The 15097-nt window shown below is 40.3% G+C and overlaps 1 long non-coding RNA gene across 1 annotated transcript; it reads right to left on the bottom strand.

Annotated features, from left to right (window-relative positions):
* Window positions 1–9462: 9462 nt before the first annotated feature.
* On the bottom strand, window positions 9463–14421 carry LOC117376573 (uncharacterized). Its single transcript, XR_004541770.2, has 3 exons — window positions 14324–14421; window positions 14037–14246; window positions 9463–10654 (listed from the first exon to the last, which is right to left on the bottom strand). It is a non-coding gene; the product is annotated as an uncharacterized LOC117376573 (long non-coding RNA).
* Window positions 14422–15097: the final 676 nt, after the last annotated feature.

The raw sequence follows: 15097 nt of genomic DNA, 5'->3' as shown, positions 1-15097 counted from the left end.
CACTAACGGCTCTTTTGTCTGTGTTCTGCTGGAGAAACTGTAATGTTGAGATGTAGCTAACACTTTATTTTAGTGTTAGACTCATGTCCATGTCCCTGCAGGTGGACACTGGTCAGTTATTTGCATAGGTGGACACACACAGTAACAAACAGCCTCTTCTTTATTTTGTTGTGAAATAAAAATGTGTTTTTTGTTTGTTTGATAAGTGAATTGTATCTGACTTTAACGTCTTGCAATAATAACATCAGTGCATGTTTTATTCTGAAGTGTGTTATTAAACATATAACGGTGTTTCTGATCTTGGGCTTGTGTAAGACATTTCACACTGGGGTGTTTTAGTGCTGCTCAGAGGGTCGTCTGTGTATTCTACCCCAGCTCTTTTCAGTGCAGTAGTAAATGGTAGTAACAAGGGCTGTTTTGTCACACATTAATTAAGTTGTTACACTCAAATGTCCAGTTTCGAAATGGCACAGTTTAATTGATTAAGATTTCTTGTAAGCAATTAAAAAGACAGGACTTGAACTCCATGAAGGAATGTAAACGGAGAGCGTCCAATCGGGTGGCGCGCTCCCCGTGGTTTGTTTTTGTGAGTGTGAGTGAGTGTTGGCTGTGTGTATCACGTCTCCTCCCTGTGAGACTCCAGCAGATCGATCCAAGGTGAGACCTGTCGATTAAACACCTTGAGCCGTGCTCTCTCCCTAACCCCAGGGTGATCCAATCCCACCCCCACACACACGCACGCACACGAACACACACGCATAGACACGCACGCACACACACACACACACACACAGCACACCAGGCTCTGCCTACACACACTCTCCTGTCATTCGTCAATACCTCTATTGGAGCTTCATATTGATCCGCTCCACCCAACTTCTTCACCCCATGCAAGTACAACACCAGGGCCAAACGACAACTGTCAGATTTACAACATCAGGTCAGAACGACTTATGACAGTGTTTAAATACTATAATACACAACCATTTACATGTCAGTGTACACACAAACATTACTCTATTTACTCTCTACTTTCTATTGCTTCTTAGCTTTTTTTATTTGAAGGAAGCAACACAAATCAAGAGAGAGAAGAGCAATAACCTGCAAAAGAACAATCTGTAATCAATCTTCTAATCAAATCAGAAATTAGTTGCAAAATATTAAATCTTGAGGAGCCTGATATTGACCCGGTAACATATTTGTATAGAGTTTCAATATTCAAAGTGATTTTTTTTTTTTTTTTAATCTCCTTAGATACTCTGATTGTGTAAATGAATTATTGTTTTACAGATTCTGGACGCAGTTGTTTTTATGTACATTTGATGTCTCACAACACTGAACATTTTTTGGAATAACATCCTACAATAAAGTTATTATTGAACTCCTCCGGGCTGCAGTGTTTCTTTGATTTAGCTCTGCAGGAGGGGATGAGTTACAGCTGACACAGAGAATCTGCCGGGGGTGGGATGGTAGGCACACAGTTCATAACTCAGCTGCCGAATGTGTAGTTAGTCAATCACTTGATCTGTAATCACAAATGCTGCCAGAAATTACATGACTGATGAGCTGTAATAAAAGCACTTACTTTTCCTGCTCTGTCTCTTAAGTGTTATTGGCAGACCCCTCTCTCCCAGGAGGCTGTGGCTGTGAAACCAAATCCCGATATAAACTGCCTCATTGGTCCTTGCCTCACGCTCTCTCCACTGCCAGCCTGTGTCTATGTGCTAAAGTAGGCTACAATACGCTGCAACACAAAGCACTTTTTTGACACGTACTTTCTTCTTTTTCGCAGATTGCCTTGTTTCAGGACAAATGATCCTTGCTCCTTTAAAGACAGCCATCCATGTCTTCATCATTTATAATCTCTAACGTCTGCTGCGGTACAAAGAAGAGAGAGACTGGTGTAACCTTTTAGTAGCACTTGACTTGAGGTATTCTAATGCGAGGAAATGTACACTGATATGATCTATGAATGGAGATGAACGCTGGCTTTCACAATTACTTGTTTATATGCTGCCCCAACAAACTAGTATGCAGCTTCAACTTTTGTTTTTTGAGCTATAGACGCACACACGCAGTAGTATTTCACCGCTGTTTTCCCTTATACCCAGTTTAACAGCTACTTGATGCAATTTTGGAGATTCTCTGAAAGAAAAAAGGCCCATATTACCTGTACTCTATCCTCTGATCTATGTTATAATGTTGTTTCCTCATCAAAAGCACACATGGAGTTATGTTTTGTTTCATTCACACATGTTTAACACAAAAATCCTGCATATTTTTGGCCGAGTTCTTATCTCAGAAACAGAAAACACTCGCTTTTATCTTGTGATATCATGTTGCAATAAAGGAAGTGCCTATCTTTTCTGAACAAAAGGTAAAAAGCAGCTGTTCACTAGAAAACTACTGCTTCGTGACATCACAAGGTGGAATGGAGCGTTTTGAGCTTTGGAGGTGTAGACAGATTAATAATAGTTACTCAAACATGTGTGACGTGTGTTTTTGAGGAGGTAACAACATTATAACATGACTTAAAGCTCACAAGAGTCAATTTGTGTAGTAGAAATCTTCACAATTTGGGTCTTGCAAAACTGTTTATTCATCAGTCCTTTTCCTTTCTGCTACTAATACATCCCCTTTAAAAATATACGCACTAAATGTATCCCTTATCCATCATCATACTATAGAAAGATGTAAAAACGTATCTGTATTCAGCGTTCATAATATTCTACCTGATTAGTGTCTATGATGCAATGCAGTATTTTTCTGACTCGGGCTAAGCTAACCCTGATAAGCTGATGTACATCTAACATGGAGGTGATGAAACATCTCATGGCCAAATCTTGTATCCCCACAGCTCATAGCCTGTGGCAGTAGGGTTGTGCATGGCGAGTTTATTGATACGGACCTCTGTAATAATTACACAGCGTCTTGCATGCGCTATTGATCAGGCCTATTGATAAACTCATATTTTACTGTAAAGGTCTGTTGATTTGATGCATTACAGCATAAATCTCTTTCCACAAGCAGCCGAGCTCGGAGCCTTCCTCTGTGATTGATGGACCTCTAGATAAACAACATGGAACATACACTAAATATGCACTGTTTAGAAGGGACACTATCGCTTACAGTAAATATCTAGTCTGATGATATCCCTATGGCGTAGTTAGATAGCATAGGTACAGTCAGCCTTGCCCATTTGATGTGATGTGTAAGTGATGGTGTTATGGACTGCTTCATCTTATCGTGCATTGTATTGACAGCAGGGACTGAATCTGCATGTTGGTAATAGATTCTGATGTGGTTCAAACACCCTGCTGTGAATAGGGAACAGAGATGGATGATAGAACATACTTGTCCTGTGTGCATAGACAGGCCACTATAAAAGTCAGCAAAAATATAACTGGTGGTGGTGGTGGGGGTCTCTTTGCAAGTTTTTGGACAGCTACAAAGAGCAGTGGTTTTATTTAGGCCAAAAAATAACCTTTACTCCTAAGTTTTAGGCGTAGGTCATTACGTACGTGCATTCCTAAGGGCTACCTATAATTCTGATTCATGTATCTAGCCATTAAAGGTATGCTATGTCACTTTTCTGGTTGAGGGTCTGCCTCCACTTTGTTAAAATGTTGTACACAGCAAAAAATTTTGTCTTTTGCTATGGATCAGACTTGGACGACTGAGGGATTACACAGACATCTTCGTTGTACAGAATCGTATTAAATGTACTTCTTTCCACTTTCAAATACAGGAGTTTTCATTGCTAAAGAACATCCTTGAAAAACATGTATTCTTAATGTCAGTGGGGTCACCTCTCCACAGATCTTGACCTGATGGTGTTACCTGCTTGTTTCCATGTTGAAAGAACATTTTTAAAGGTTCATATTTTCTGATCTGTGTTATAATGTTGCTTCCTCATCACAAACACACCTGGAGTTGTGTTTTGTTTCATTCACGCATGTTTAACACACAAACGCTGCATATTTGGATTGAGAAAACACTCTGTTCCACCTTGTGATGTCATGAGCTGATACAGGAAGTGCTCCACTGTGTTTTTATAGTCCATACACCTTCACTAGAATCATCGGGATGATTTCAGCCCTGGAATCTACTACTCAAAAGGTAAAAGGAGCTGTTAACTTGACATTACAGGGTGGAACAGAGCATTTTGAGCTTTGGAGATGTTACAGACTAATAATAAAAGCTTTACTCAAACATGTGCAAATGAAAACACAACTCCATTTTTTAGTTTTTGGGGAGGTAACAATATTATAACATGGGGTAAGAGTCATTTTTGCATAATATAGGGCCTTCACTGCTATTACAGATAAGTCGATAACATTTCCTTGCAGACAAACAGGTAGCGGACCACCCCAACCTTTTAAGTTCAAGTCAAAAGTTTATGTTTATTGAGCCACAGTCCAGGCCTCCTCGAACACACATTGCGGGAAATTGGTCATTTAAAACTCCAGAACGTTGTAGCAGCATCCGCGATATTATTCTTTCCAGAGGACTTTAAAATCTGCTGTTAATTCTCACCATTTCATTTTGCTGAGAAAGCTATATGTGAATTACACTGCCCATTCTGAGCACAGTCTCCATTTGTACGGCAGCTGTTTGAAATGCTAATATAATGCTTGTGAAACAGCAACAATAATGCTGCTGTGTTCCCCAGAGCTGCAGGGGAAGAAATGGTGAGCAAGACAAAGGCAGTTTTTAATCTGAGCAGGAAGCATCCAGTGGCGATTCAGTGTGACACGGTGATTGATATGAGTGAGTAGTCTATTTACCGAGTCTGACGGGATAGGAGAAAGAGAGTGTTTTCTTCCCATCCACGCGCTTATCTTCTGCCATAAATCACTGCCAATGGGATGCATAAATGTGGATGAGCAAGTGTCGTACAGCCCTGCCTTAGACGGATCTACTTTGACCTTTGCGTTTGGCATTGGTCACTGGTACTAAACGCGTGCCCTGACTTCCTCTGACCTCCACGCATTCATATTTTATAACCGAAAAGAGTTTGTGGTCACTTGTCTTGTATAGCCGACTGTAGCTGCATCCAAATTAGCTAACGCACAGAAAGAATTCAATAAGCAATTTGTTTTGAACATCACGTTGCTTCACCGAACAAACGTTTTAGATATTCAAACCTACGGACAAGTCTTTTTCTGTCTAATCAGTGCTGGTCTTTTTATAGCACGACTTCCATTAGCATGTTCCCAGTGGCACTCCATGATGTCCTATGTCCGCCCTAACCTTTGACTTCAGCCAGTGCTTTAAGGTTCTGCTCTTTGCCCTCTCCCATTTGACCTGTCTGAAGTATACCTTTATAATTGCCCCTGTCGCTATCAAATGCACATATGAGCAGGCACGGGGGCACGGGGCCAAAGCCTGTCCTGTAACCTTTTGCCCTCTCGTTCATCCATTCTGCTTATGGCCGGCACCAAAGGCCACCTCCCCCTCGCCCTCGGTCCCATACTGTATTAGTCTGCATGTCTGCATTATTGATGGTGCTTTGGAAATATTTTATTGGTCAGTCATGACCTTTGACTGGGGCAATGCAAACACTAACCCCCCTAAAGCTCCGTATCGACATGGATATATAGATATGATCAGCTGGCTAATAGAACTATGGATTTAGACTGGACCAAGATGTAGTCATTTAGAATTTAGCGTTGCAGGGTCAGCAGTGATTTTTTACTGCACATATGTCAGATCAATACAAAGAACATATAACAGGATACACGGACACACAATACAAAATATATTAGGATTATTGTGATTTATTATGATGTATTATTTATTACTATTAGCAGTGGTAGTGTATCTTCAGGCACATGAATGTCTGTTCAAATGAAGAGGTTTATATCTGATGCTAATAGAGTTTCACATCAGCTTTAGGCAGAATGATCTTTTGAGGTGACAACATGGTTAAGTGAATAATTCTTGTAGTAATAGGGGAGCATGAATTTTCATTTTATTCTTAGTTTTATCTCCAAACAAATGGACAGGGAGCTCAGTTAGTAGTGTGTTTGTCTTCTGATCTGAAAGTCGGAGGCTCTTGGCATAAAAATCATTGGTGGAGAGGTCAGATTCAGTGACCCAATAGTTGTCGGTTGAATCCCAGCTTTCACAGGTGCATACTGTCGCTGTATTCTTGGGCAAGACACTTAATGCACCTTGCCCCAGTGTCTGCTTGCACTGGTTTATTATGTGCAAATGGTTGAGCGGTTCCTTGATAGAAAACACTTTGAATTCCTTGACGGTAGAAAAACACTATATAAATGTGACCATTTACAGAAACCTTGTCTTCTGCATAACTGATTTATCATAGTCTTATAAAACGCACTACGGCAACAATGTGTATAATTAAAAGAAGAAGACATCATTTAAAAGAAGAAATGTTTTTCTTATTTAAACCTCTCTTTTCGCACAAGTGGAGGAAGTATCACTGGTATTGAAGTACCCACAATTAAGATAAGCCCAACCACAGCTGGACAATTACCTGCCAACTAACCTTTTCTGGAGCCACTTAAGAACGTAAGGACCCCTGAGGACAGACGCAGACACTTGAGCGGGCTGCAGAGAGGGGATGAGGAAGAGGAGAGCTCTGGAGTGAGAGCGCTCCACAGAATGGGACTGAAATGATGGAAAAGGAGAAAAAGACAGTATCATGGTGAGATGACCTAATCCTCTGTCTGAGAGCTGTATTTGAAGGAGCTGCTGGTGTTAGACATGTGGGGCTTTGTGGAGGGCTTGCCCATGAGAGGTGAGCTTATGGGGGATCGAGTGGAATACCATGGCTGACCAGGTGTCTGTCCCCGAGCTCAGCGTCGCTCTGTACATCATGTTACATTCATTACGTGGTGATGAGGAGATTTTCTTGGCCGTCCAGTCATTATCACATTGTATACAAAAGATAATTCTGGTTATGGGGCTACTGTGTTCAGAATGAAATTACTCTTTTACCATAAGGACTTCATTGAATTTGTACACTTTATAGCAACATACCACAACCCAATCATGTGGTTTGTAAAGGAGCATGATATCTGACTCTGACAACACACTCAGACACTTACAGCAATCAATAAAGGCGCATAAGCTGTATAGAGAATGTTTCTGTAATGTATTTATGAAGCACAAACATCTAAATAAGCATTACTAGTATGTAGAGAGCTACATATAAATCTTTCATTATATTTCATTTACAACGAGGACACTCTTATGAACAGTTTGTATGAGGGCCACTTTTTCGTCATATAAATCAGCGTAAGTGCCAGATTTAGAGGATTTGTGTCAAAACTTACTTAAATATTTAGTTACCTCTTTCTCAGTTTGACTCTTGTTGAGGATGATAAAGTCTTTTCGGTGGTGCAACAGGCTAGGTTTCAGCACTATATGATATCAGATCCCCAAACCCTGCAGGGCAGCCACAGCAAATCAACAATGGATTAATGGATGTGGTTGTGCTCGTAAATCTCTCTGGTAATGGAAAGTGTTCTAGGACGGTCATTCTGTAGTGTGTGCTTAATGTTACAGGCAGTTTTGGTTTCCCATCTTTCAAAGCCGTGACAGGGTAGTAAAGATGTTGCAGCATCTTATGTCTCTGTTAAATCAGTGAATGTCAGGAATGCTGGATTGTCATTCTTAATGCTGAGTGCTGCATGCTGATTCATTGGTTCACAGAAATGACTATGGGAACCTGTATGCACGGTGCATAAAACAGGAAAGAGGCAGAAAAGGTGTTAAAGAGACACGCACTAATTTACTGATGTCATACAAAACTTGAGTCAAAGGTTGCTACGGCCTCATCACAGATAACAATACTTAACAGTCAGCTATTCCTGCAGGTGTGTAGGGAATGCCGCTAACTGCTTCCATTACTGAGGAGAATGGCCCAACTCCCACAGCCCCCTCCAGACAGCGCTGTCATTACCCATCCATTGTGGAGCCTGAGAGGGAGCTGTAACTATACTAGACTTATGGCTTTGTTAGAGCAACTAGAAGGTCTCCTATGGCTCAGCGCTGGATAAGGACGGATACTGCTAAGTAACGGGCCAGATAGACTGATATAGATGCGGTCCAAGATGAATCGAATTGCACGACACCAACCCCCTTGATATGCTTCCAAGCAGAGTAGAGCTATCGGGGTATGGGGGAGCATTATGTGGTGCTATTTTTACAAGAAACTGGTTGATTTGTCTTAGACCATTACCGTCTATTACAGCTGCAAGTCTTGGGGAAAAGGTGGGAAGCGGCAGACGCTGGCATTCTGCCTAAAGAGAAATCAATGAAACAAATTAATCCTTCGCAGGCTGCGGTGACACAGTAATCCATCATTCAGGGGGTGCTTTTACACACTGAATCAGGAAGCAAGGCGAGCGAGGGAGGAGGAGGAGGAGGGAGAGTGGGAATGGGGTGAGGGGGGTGGTGCTGGAGGAGGAATGGGGGAGTCCAGGGCCTTGGGAGACAGGGGTACACATCCTGGTGGGTGGGAGCATGGAATCAAGCGGCTGGGAGCACTTCCTGTATGTGCTGTAAAGAAATGGATCCGACTAAACTGCATTAACACATAAGACTGATGCTGCAGTGGTGTCCCGCTGTCCTGCTTCAACCCTGTGAGCACATCTTATGTTTATATCACGCCTCTTTAGAACAAATAAACTTTAATGTTGTTTTACGGATACAATAATGATCCGCATTTGAATTATTAGAAGAGCTGATGGAACTCTTTTAATAAAGCAACACGTTTTTTGTTTGTTTGTTTTGTTTTTTTCATAATCTACTAAACTTATTCAAGAAAAACATTGCAGTGTTCATGCGTTTTTTTACTGGAGGCAGAGCTAAATCCTTCAAATATTGTCTCTTTCAGCTTGGGAGCTTAATAAAAAGTAAACGATGATCAAATATTAAACAACATAGTATTAAGATCCATTAAAAAACGTTTCATTTTGTATTATTTTTTTGATTGAATGATATCTGGACACATGGATGTTGTTTTTTTCCTGTAACATAGACTGCATAAATGTGAAATGAACACTGTTTCAGAATGGCTGTGTAAAACGGTATTGTTTTCCTTGTTCAGCCCATCATTAGGCGTCTAGGCTCCAGGTGTCCCCTCCCACGCAGCTCTAAACAGCTCTCATTGCCCTCACTGCCAGATAAGTAAGGACCCTAAATCATAACACTGCTTTATTATTCAAAGCAGAGAGTGGCACTCTGATTTGCCATGGTGATGCTTTTGTGCACAGCCAATTAGGGCGCAGATCTAAGCGTGTGCAGCTGAGTCACATGACCAGATGTCCTATGAGGAAGCAAGCAAGTCCAGGCCAAGATCCATGAGGAACAGTTGTCCCCCGCAAGATTCAGAGTAATATCAGCCACCATAAACGTCACCATGTATTTCAGGAAAAAAAAAAAAAAAAAGATGACATACTCCGTTTAGTTTTATTTAATTTTATTTTTAATGTGATTTTTAGAATGTAGTCACAGAAAAGCAGGAAGACAAAATGCATAGTTTTGTATCAGGAAGAACGCAGCTCCTCATTGACACTGTTATTGGTTATTGGTTATTCGAGGATAGTTACCAAAAATACAAAACCCATCTAGAAAATTTTGATTTAAAAAAATACAGAAATATGGAAATGCTCTGCGGAGGAATAATAACACGATAAATTCTCCTTAAAACATGAGGTAGCAAAAAGCGGTTCAAGATAGCAACGAATAGAAAGCAGAGAGCAGTGGAGAGGAAGGGTGAAAGGAGCTCTCTGGTGGTCAGTGGAGGAGAGGAGGGGGTTGGGGCAGGGGTAGGAGATGGAAAAAGTGGGGATTATTGCAGCCGAGCGGATGGTGTGAGGGAGGCACAGTGAGAAATGTTGCCGGAAATGCTGGAGCCAGTAGTGTGTGTAACAAACCACACTGCAACATCCATCTCATCCTTGACATGGTTGACAAGCTCTCCAAACACACACATGTACACGCAAAGTGCCGCCCTGTAATACCCATACCCACTGTTAAACACGCTTTCTCTTTTACATCAATCTATTCACCTACGCAGGGAGGAAGATGCTGGAGAATCATCTTTTACAGTATTTGTAATGGTGGCTCTCTGACTGCCATACAATGAAGTGAAAATACTTAAGAAAGTGAAGGATGATGGTTATGAGAGGAGAGGGAGGAAAGCAGAGAAGAAAACTGTTGAGGAATGTTTGCACCTCTGGCTTCTCATTTGTCAGGGCTTGACCCCAACTCTGTGGTCAAAGGTCAAAAGGAACATCTGAGAGAAATGAATTTAGCTACAATGCACACAGAGTAAGTAAACGCAAACATACTATTAAAAAAATGTATCTAGTTTTAAGAAAATAGGGCAAACAGGAGAGTAGCTGGTTCAAACCTCTCGAGCTCACACTGCACTGCACAAAACACACAAAAATATATATTCATAGCTGAGGAGAGTTGGTTTATGCTTTTATTTCAATCTAGCGTTTATACAATGGACTTATATTATATGTTATATTTAATAATTTTATAGATACAAACCCATATGAAGCAGGAAACGTTATAGTTACAGTCGGAAAACAACCTATCCCATTGTTGGCCTTTGTAGAGCGCCATCACATCCAGCACCGTTCTTGTTCCTCGGCCACCATGTTGTGGACTGTAAGAGGAAAACACAAATACAGGTCAGTATACAGAACTTTTAACTTTTATGTGTTACAATTAAACATGCTGCTCTAGTGTAAAATAAAACAGGTTTGAGGCACCTGCACAAAACATACTTCTCACTATTATATTTGTCAGTCAATATTAAAGTGATAAAATGTTTCAAATTGTGTGTGTTTAATGTAAATAAGCTTCAGACGGATATCATCAACTTGCCGTGAGTCATTTTTAAGTGCACAGCTTTGTCAGTTTTTGGCTGGAGACATCACAGGTGCGATGCATAATTCATGTTAAGAGTTCTGCATTGATAAGGTCACAATCTGTCAGGTCTGGACACTCAAGGCCACCATCCCATATTCACTGACCAGTACAGACTGCTCTCGTGCCACGACAGGAGAGAATAAAAGAGTTATGTGTGAACTGTTCAACTGTATCATTATGTATTTCAGGTTATTTATTTTAAACACATATTGTTGATTATGATGGTAGTTTATCTTTGTTTAAATCATCGCTCATTCAAGTCAGTTGCTTCAAGTTTTGATAAAACAGAATGTCCAAACACAGAAAACTGATGATTCAACCAAGTTACACTCACGTTATAAATGTTTTGTTGACATGTAAAACATAATAAACTCCCTACATTAAAATTATGGTTATTTTTAATGTGACTTTCTTTTAAAAACTGAAAGTGTATATTTCAGTCACTTCCCTCCAATATTCTCGTCTTTTCACGTTTTCTAATAGCCCAAATAATTGTAATTCTCTTTTATTTACGTGTCGGGGGCTAATCCCATCATTTTGAGGCTAAACTATGTCTGCTGCGTGTTGTCCGATAATGTGGGTGGGATGAAAAGTAATCTGCGTGCAGAATTCATAAAGCTCTCCTATCCTTGTTGAATTTCTCAAGAATTCCACCTTTGCCCCCAAGTTTTCCTGAAATAAATTACTTAGGGAATGAGGTAGGCTGCTTTTACGCACGGTCTCATGCACTCACATTTTTGACAGTAGGAGGCCTTTTTTTTTTTTTTTTTTTTTTTTTTTTTTAAGTGCACAACATATTACATTTCATTTTATTGTTGCGTTTATTTAGGCTATTTTAGCCTTTAATTGATCATTTTATATAAAGACAAACTGCTTCCGTGTTGTGCCAATGACTTTACGCACAGAAATATAACCTGTGGTTTACGTTTACACGTCTCAAACACGAATGGGCGGACTCCAAAAATGTGACATCTTGGCTGTCATGATGTCAGTTACGTTTCCTGGGACATCCTGAGATAGGTAACACCTTTTCCAGACTAACAATAATGAGTGCACCGTTGAGCCTTGTAACTTATGTATAATTGGCGCGGTCAGTGTTTATTTCCACTGGTCATGGCTCAAGATGCAGAACTCTGTCCTAAAAGCAGGTTTCATTTATCTGAGGGAAAGTGGAGGATGCAATTCTCCAGAGGCCTGTATTTAAAAAAGACTCGGGTACTGGAGGGCACGATGACTTTATAGTTCAAACTTAAGAGCAGGTAGTGTAGAAATAAAGGAGATCATTTGTTCATACAACATCCCCCTAAACACTCAGAGGCCGGGCTGGTTGGGATGAAGTGCGCGTATAAGTAAAACCACCGTGCACACTTTACTAACCGCTTTAATTAGTGTTTCCCGCTGAATTGCCTCATTTTACGTTGAAACATTAGGAAACGTTTTTTGTACTTTTTTGCGCACATAGGCTTTCCATTATGAACAATTAGATTATATCTATTGTAAGTTGCTGGTCCATAGAGGAGGGAAAAGCCAGCGGATAAAAGCGATTTCAAGTGACCTTCTTGTCCCTTTCACACCATTCTGACCCCTGCAGTATAATTGGGGGATCATCTCTGCAAAAAGTGGGAAACGGTGCCCCCTCCTTCTCCAAAGCACTCTTTACCCACCTCTGTAAAAACGCAGCTTTTCCAAACTCTAAAATGGCCAACTCAAGTACAAAGTCCAAAATTATTAAGATCAAATCCTACAATGGGACTAAAAAGTAAGTTAGAAAGTATTTAAAAGTTCCTACTGCATTTTGCAAACGTAGGTTAGTTTAAATTGAATAAAAATGTAACATTTGTAATTAATTAAGCTTTAAGTAATTAATGGATTATAAAAAAAATAATAAAAAAAACTGTGTATCTCAAACTCCTTAGTGTACTTATTGTCCATTTATTTATTCAAGCCCCTTAACTGTATCCTGGTTTAAAAAGTGAGAAATGCACATCAACAGACAACATTTATTATTAATGACTATAACTTTCCATGGAGCACACATGCGTAGTTGGCTTTTTCGGGTGGAATATCATTGTTTGAATTAATAGAACTGTTTATGAACACATGCACCGTTTTCTCTTGTTAGTGTTTTAAATTAAATACCATGTAGCCGAGTGCTTTGGCAAAGAGAGACTAAATGCCTAAAAAAAACACTTTTACGCACAGAGCTACACACTGAATAAACGGTGTAGTTACAGCCTTGATGTGATTACACCTGATCAATACAAAACAGAGCGTTTACCAGTTGTGGACATGTACTTAGTTTGTGTGGTTGTAGTAAATGCCCTGGACGCTTTTTCTGCTGCCGTTTTATTAGGGGGCCTTGCACTTCTGACCTCTCTGTTTCCCCAAATGATTGTGGCGTTCGTTGCTTTGACTTAAGGCTGTTCCTTACGTGATAAATTTCCACAGATAACACTGATAATTACATACAAATAATATACAATTTCCCTCTTTGTATCGGCAGTGTTACAGAGTATAATAATCTATAATTTTGCAACATAAATAAACAAAAATGTCATAAACGTTGGTGTGTTTTTTGAGAACAACTATAACAAAGTTTCAGTTGCAATTACTAAAATGTGATTCAAAGTCAGTGTTTTACTTTAAAGCTTGTGTAAAACGTTTGAGCGGTCCTCTGTGTGTCTATTATTAATTTAAGACTTTGATTCATGTTGCACGTTGATGCTAAAGCAGAGCTGCTTTTACGCGCAAACCGTTTATTTACTCTGAGCGGATCGAGGGGAACACACTGCTATCCCTGATCAACCCTTTAATCGAGTGACACTATCACGCAAACAAACAGACTAGTATTGATCTTTTCATTACAACAAACACCCGTTGTAAGCGACGAGCAAAAAGAAAAATACCGCGCCCCGGACCGTTGGAGTATTACGCACAAAATAAAGCAACTTGAAGCAAATACACGTGTCTTCATGTGCGCAGTACCAAACGTGGGCACGTGTTGGTTTAAAAGTTGTGGTGCAGTACAAAGTTAGGTCAGCGGTCATGTTGCATGTCACATGGATCCATTCGTTTTCATTGAGGCGTGCGTAAAGGACAGTTAAAACCGTACTCACCTCCAAAAATGCGTGTTTTCCAGGTAAAACACCTCTCCTCTCCGTTCAGCGTCAGCATTCTCCGGTGCCTCTGCTCTTTTTGATGTCCTGCTGTCCGGTTTCTTCTTTTCTCTCGCCGTTCCACAGCTTTCTATTAGAGCCTCTTTACTCTGATCCCATTCGCTGTCCCTCTCACTCTCCTCTTCTCTTCTCCCGCGGTGCTCCCCCAATCTGTGGAGTTAAATCTTAATGATTCACTTACAGCGGAGGAAAAAAATCTTTGTCCGATTTAATCTTATTGGTTTCACCTTTTCAGAGAGTCCAAGACATGGTCGTGCAGTTTTTAGTAGTGTCCAAGACAGGGACGCGAGGAGAGCTCTTGTTGAATACTTAAAAACAACCCATCCCTCCCGTGCGTTTGTAAAGGGGCACTTGCATATTTACGCTCTATTATATCGCTTAATGTCTTTGTGTGCGTAAAAGCTTTGTAAACAGCGACGCGTGGCTTTTCCGAGGAAAATTAATTGGAAATTTTGAATATACAATATTTATAAAGCCTTACTTAACTTTATTACATTGGAATGTGTCGTTTAATTACAGACAAACAAATGCAATCTTCCATTTATTTAAAAAATCCTGGAAGTCGAGAGATGTGTGTGATGTTTTACTTTACTCCAAGTCACGTCGATAAAACAGTTTGAGAGATTTAATTGTGAATGCTGCTGTTAGCTGCTTCAGTTGGAGTTGTAATTGTGCAGTGTACGCTAGATGGCAGCGTGATCCAGACATTTCCTAACTGCTTAGCCACAGATGCACAGAAAGCCGGGATCCCCATAGCAAATCCCCTGCAACTTTATGTGATTTTACATTACTCTCACTAGTAGCACTAATGTGTCACCGCCTTGGTATCCACACTAGATTATAGTCTCTCAAAAATTATGAAATACAAGTGAGTGCCATGTCTGTGCGCGGTGCTGCTTTTGGACGCGACCCTGCTTTTCATTATCCATGTGTGTGTGTTTTTTTTGTTTTGTTTTTTATCCATCTTTACGCGCGCGTCTTATCCAAAATGTGGACATCTT

This window comes from Periophthalmus magnuspinnatus, chromosome 9 (genome assembly GCF_009829125.3).
Source record: "Periophthalmus magnuspinnatus isolate fPerMag1 chromosome 9, fPerMag1.2.pri, whole genome shotgun sequence".
Classification (NCBI taxonomy): domain Eukaryota; kingdom Metazoa; phylum Chordata; class Actinopteri; order Gobiiformes; family Gobiidae; genus Periophthalmus; species Periophthalmus magnuspinnatus.
The sequence above is the reverse complement of the archived record's forward strand: the minus strand, read 5'-3'. Positions and strand labels throughout refer to the sequence as shown.